This window comes from Glycine soja, chromosome 2 (assembly GCF_004193775.1).
Source record: "Glycine soja cultivar W05 chromosome 2, ASM419377v2, whole genome shotgun sequence".
Taxonomy (NCBI): Eukaryota; Viridiplantae; Streptophyta; class Magnoliopsida; order Fabales; family Fabaceae; genus Glycine; species Glycine soja.
The window spans coordinates 26,162,859-26,169,239 of record NC_041003.1 but is presented as its reverse complement, the minus strand read 5'-3'; the positions used below and the strand labels follow the sequence as shown (position 1 = coordinate 26,169,239).

The 6,381-nt window shown below is 32.9% G+C and overlaps 1 pseudogene; it reads left to right on the top strand.

The window, feature by feature from the left end:
* The first annotated feature begins 466 nt into the window (after positions 1 to 466).
* LOC114374122 lies at positions 467 to 3,530 on the top strand (annotated as a pseudogene).
* Positions 3,531 to 6,381: the final 2,851 nt, after the last annotated feature.

Genomic DNA, 6,381 nt, shown 5'->3' with positions numbered 1-6,381 from the left:
GTAGGTAAAAGCGGAGGTAAATTGGATTTCATTTGTGTTTTTGGTTGAGCATTGATAGAGACTAGGGTAGAAGAAATTTGGGAATATTTGTGATTATAGGAATTTCAAAATGGCTTAGAAATAGGACCATATGGAGAACTTCAAGTAGAACTTCCAGGAGGTTGAGAAGCATTATGCAATAACATATTCATTGCTAACTGAATTTGATCCATGGAATTCTGGATCTGAAGCATCTTATCATTTTGCTCTTGATAATGCATATCCATCATTTGACCGATACGAAGAATATCATCCGAATGTGTACGAATTTCTCTTTGCAAATCCTTCAAACCCGTGTTCTCAACCATGGAAGCACAATGAAAGCACCAATGAAAAAATTGAATTATGCAGCAAACAATTGAATTATGCAGCATCAATTGTTTACAATGAACAGAGAACAAAATCAAGATAAGCTACAATAACAGCGATGCAACGAAGTAGAGGAAGCATGAAGATTGTGGCATACTCCTCGGTCGTATACTGGCAACAAGATCACCTGAGAGAAAGGGGTAAGATGAGAGAAGGATTAACAAAGGGAAGAGAATAGCTCTCAGCAGAGAAGAAGTAGAGAACAGGGGAAAGGAATCACCTCTGAATCATCCTACAACGTGTAATCCTCCAGCCTTATATTCTCCCTCCTCAACCTTGTGCTACGCCTGCCTCCCTCACTGTGCGGTTCATGAGCCACATGTCCCTCCCTTCTAATAGAATTTCCTGCCAAATCTCCTTCCTTTTTTATGCACGTTACAGATTGAAGCACGAGATCACAAAAAATGAGAGTCATGGTTAGTTTCAATTTAATTTGATGTATCAACATCATCTAAGTTAGAGGGCTAATTTTCATAATTTTGAAATAGTGTGATTGGTTTAACTTGAATTTGGTTACTATAGTTCAATGTCTTAACAATTATGCCTTAGATTCAGAGCAATATAGTATATTCTAATCAATTTCATTAATCATATGGTCTTTCAATGACATAGTATTATTTTTTGTGCATTCTAACTTCTAGTATGTAGTAAAGTTACTAGCTTCTGTGTTTGGGTATTCACAAATCACAAGACCAAGAACAGTTGGTCCAATTCTAAGTTGGAGATTGATCCTCAAGTTTAAGTCCACGCATTTAATTATGTAATTACATTTATTTTTATAATTTAGTTTGTTGGTCATGTATCTATTATTTTGAATTGAGCATGGATGCCATCAAATTGGTTTGAATACTTTTCAAAATACCAAGGTTAACACAACTAGAGTAGTAATTTAATTTGAACAGAGAGAGAGGACACATCTCTAGGCATTTATCAAGTTTTGTTGATGAAGGGAATTTGTTAATCTCTTGTTTCCCCATTTTTATTAACAAATCACCTTCACTATCACTCTGATATTATCTCATAAGTAGTAAAGTTAATTGGCTAAATTTTGTATATATTACTGGTAAAGAAGTTGTTACTCTTTGGATTTACCTATGTTTGACTGTAGTACCTCTTATCTATTTAGATTATAAATGATCCATCCAATAAGATAAGCCATATATTCGTCCTTTAGACAACCTGTTAGTTTACCTCATCTAGTGGCTCTATCATTCATCATTGTCACTAGTTTGTGGAGTGCCCTGGGTGCTTGTCGACGGTGACTAACTGGGTTGATTTGGTGAGTAACACGCACTGGGACTGCAAATAATCAAACAAAAAAATAAGAACAACAAACCACGCTTAGTAATATGCCTTCCATACTATTTCAGCTGTTAAAAGAACGATCAATACATAAATAATATGCATACCTAGATTGGGGGGAAGTTGGGCTATAGTCTAGCCTGACACCAGAATTATATGGACTACAAGGAAAAAATGAATAAATCACATATGAATAACCTCAGTTTAACACAAGAAAAAACAAGAAAATAAAAATTCTCCAATTCTGCTACTGTTAAAGTCTTGGCAGGAGCAGAAATGAAGTTAACTTATAAAAATAGGGAGAACCAGACTGTACAAATACGTAATCCAATAAAGCATCCATCTAAATAGAGAAACAAATGCAACATCAATAAATAAAAAATTCAAAATACGTTAAACCATGTGGAGAACATCCCAAAACAGAACACTAAGATATCTCCCAAAACAGAATAGTCTTAAACATAATTCCTTCTGCTCACCCCACTAGAGAACCACAAAATATGGGGACAAATTCTAGGAATCCTTATTATTACAAAAACATAAGTTGTACGGTCGAAGGTAAAAGTAGGAACCCAACTTTGACTAAACAAGTTGTTCCAAAAGCAATTTAGTAGCCAACAACTTGTCGGGCACCATTTTCTCCTTGAACGTACATTTGGAACTTCCCCAAGGGAAAAAATAACACACACTTAATGTCTCTTACTGTTTCATTGCTTTCAAAATTCTTATAGCTGGTGAATCATGGCATTAATGCATGGAAGAGAGGTTCACCAAAGAGCACTATATGAAATGCATGGAAGAGAGGTTCAAGGAATTAGTGGCAAGCAAAGGTCTACATGCTGTCCAAACTAAGGCCAAGGATATGGATTGGTAGAGCACCTTCCACTTGTGTCACCTCCCTGAATCAAACATCTCAGAGATCCCTAATCTCATTGATGAGTACATGTTACAATAAAACAAAACATTTATAATAACATTACACAATATTGCATATGGATGACATGAAGTATTTTACAAATACAAGTTAGCACAAAGTCCCAAAAAATAGACAGAATTTGCCCCTATATTTTGACTTGACAAAATGGATACAAGAACAAGTCCTTAAGATTGAACATCATTTCTTACAAGCAGCTATGTATATCTCTTTTACAAGATTCTAAGATGAGGTAATGGTGCAGGAAGGTGATGAAGGATTTTGGTTTGAGGTTAGAGAAACTAGTAGAGCAGCTGCTGGACTTGTTGTGTTAGAATCTTGGCCTATGGAAAGGGTACCTCTAGAAGGCTTTTTATGGATCAAGAGGACCAACTTTTGGCACCAAGGTTGCCAACTACCCTCCATGCCCCAACCTAGTGCTGGTGAAGAAGGGTCTTCGTCCCCACACTAATGCTGGTGGAATTATCCTTCTCTTCCAGGATGACAAGGTCAATGGACTGTAGCTTCTCAAAGATGGCTAGTGGGTTTATGTGCCTCATATGCGCCACTCCACCACTATTAACACTAATATTGGTGATCAGCTTGAGGTAAATTTATTTCATTAGAATACACTGATAATGTAAAAGTTTTTTATGCTCTCGTTCAATCATAAATTGTCATCTATTCAAAAATTGTTGACTCTTGTAATAATGCCTAGTAGACATTTTTACAAAGAATTTAGATGCAACAAAATTACTAATATCAAACACTACTTGGTGAAAAAACAGGTTATCACCAATGGTAAGTACAAGAGTGTGGAGCACCATGTGATAGCACAAACAGATGGGACCAAATGTCTATTGCCTCATTCTCTATGTGTGATAGCACAAACAGATTGAAGTTTTGAAATATTTCTTCATGTAAACCTCAAAATCCATCCTTGGAAAAATTGGCAGCAGACACGATAGTTCCTACAAACATGGGAGTACAAAGAAAATGTACCTCTATGATGATACGCAAATGACGCACCGAGTAACGCAATGAGGGAGGCAGCAGAGTGACTGATCAAGTGAGGGAGGAGAATGATTGAGTGAGGGAGGAGAGTGATCGAGTGAGGGACGAGAATGATCGAGTGGAGCGTGAGGGAGCTAGGCAGCAAGACATAGTGGTAAACAAAGCTTGAAGCTAGGGTGCACGGGAGGGGAAAAAAAGTTGACAAAACGATGACGGTTTTATACGTAAAACCGTCTTTGTTTTCAATACACCTAATTACGAGATTTCCACCGAGACACATTCTAAGACGGTAGTCGTAAAGAACTATTTTCATTTCCCTAATTACAAAAATGTCACCGCATCATATTCTAAGACGGTTCCACGGAACCGTCTTAGAATCATTATTGTAAAACAACACCTTTGTAGTAGTGAGCTGTGGAAAATTGGAAGTGAACAATGTAACATCTTCATTGTCGACTTCTTCGTGCCTCACATATTATGACACTTCACACGGTGACACTTCATTCAACTCCTTGTTGGTCAAAACTCTCCACCAATTAGAACCCTCTATAGGTAGCCCTTTCTGAGACTTCGACACTCTGTTTTAATTGCTTTTAGGATCAATGATTGTTCCCACAAACCAACACAAGACTTTTTAACGTGTTTTGTCCTTACTCACATGCTTTCTGATAAGATTCCTAAAAGATCACTCATCCCATAATTGCTCCAAGTCAAACATGCTAAAATATGGAGTTTTTAAGTGATGAGCTACTAAAAAGTAGATGTATCTTGATCGTATAGGTAGTACAATTAATTCTTTTAAGTCATTCTCAACTGTACATTTCCATACATATACAACCTCTGGATCTCTCTCATTCTGGTGTGATTCGCCTAGAGTGTTACAAAGAAACTGACTTCTTCAATGTAAATGGGCAGTAGTTGAAGTTGTACTTCCATGGACAAAAAATCGAGAGACAATGTCAATTGTCCTTCTTATTCCAACCTAGAGTAGTTAAAGATGTTCAACTGTCGAGCTCATGGTGTTAAACGAGCACTTGTTAGGGGCAACCCAACTCCTTCAGTTTTTCTCGTAATATTTTTTATTTCCTTATTCCACTTTATGCTTTCTTTTCTTTTTGTTTTATGTCTTAGGTGGGTATGGGTGACATCTAGCCATTGAACTAGCATTGCCCTTTTTAACATTAAAAAAATTCAAATTGGGCATGAGGGTGATGTTCATCCCTGCCATGACCTGCGTCGTTCTAGACTTTGGCTTTTTTATCAAATGGGTGTAAATATTTTACGCTTTTTTCATATGAGGATCGATTTTAAATTATTATCGAAAATGGGATAAGTCGTAGGAGGTGTTATGACTTCTTGAGTTAGAAGTCGTAACATCTGTTATGACTTATTATTTTTTTTAACTAAAGTTATAAATTTTTTTGCAACTTCAATTTTATTTTTTTTATTTACGACTTCAAAGTCGTATATGTTTTTTTTATTTTACGAATTTGAAGTCGTAAATATATATATATATATATATATATATATATATATATATATATATATATTATGAATTTGAAGTTGTAACTTTTTTACAACTTCAAAGTCGTATATGTTTTTTTTAATATTGTTTTATTTAAAGTATTTTATATATTTTTTGAATATTGTTTTATTTAATATATTTTGTATATTTAAAATTTAGATAAATTTTTAATAATGTTATTGAATTTGATTTGTTTTGTAATGAAACAAATAATAAAAAATACTTAAATTTTGAAAAACTAAATTTTAAAACAAATAAATTTATATTTTGTTACTAATATTAACTTATAATAAAAATAGAAACTATATTAACCGTTTACTTTTGTATAGACAATTACTATGATTATATTCTTCATTTCTATACAATGAGCATCTTTTAAAATTTAAGTATTAATTATTATCTATATCATTTACGAAAATTGAATTCAATAACATTATTAAAAAATTATCTAAATTTTAAATATACAAAATTTATTAAATAAAATAATATTCAAAAAATATATAAAATATTTTAATTAAAAATTATTTAAAAAATATATACATATTAAATAAAACCATTAAAAATATATACAAGATATTAAATAAAACTAATAACATGCAAAATTAAAATTATTTACTTAATAATTAAATAAATAAATGAAATTATTTACCATTTTTGTTAAAAAAATTGAAAGAAAAAACTAAAAAAAATCCTAAAAAAAACTTTACAGGTAAAGTAAAAATTATGACTTCAAACTTGTAAAATATATACAAAAAAAGAAAAACTTATGACTTCAAATTCGTAAAATAAAAAATAACATATACGACTTTGAAGTCGTAAATAAAAAAATTGAAATCATACAACATTTTATAATTTCAGTTAAAAAAGTAAAAGTTATTAAGTTATGACACATGCTAAATCTTATTTCATTTTTAATGATAATTTAAAATCAACCCATATGAAAAAAAGCGTAAAAACAATTTACAGCTATTTGATAAAAAAAAAGCACTAGAATTCCTTTACATTTGCGAAAGACCATGGGCGGTTGACATCCATCACGCCATCAAAAGTGTGAATTCAAGCTCACTTCAGATTTTAGAAAAGATCACACCCACACTATAGGGGTGATGCTAGGTGCACCAGAGTTATTGCTTATGCACCCAACAATTTTAATTAATTTTGTAAATGCCCCTGTGCCTTCTTCTTCCTTTTTAAGTTGGTTTCTCTGCTTTTTTTCATT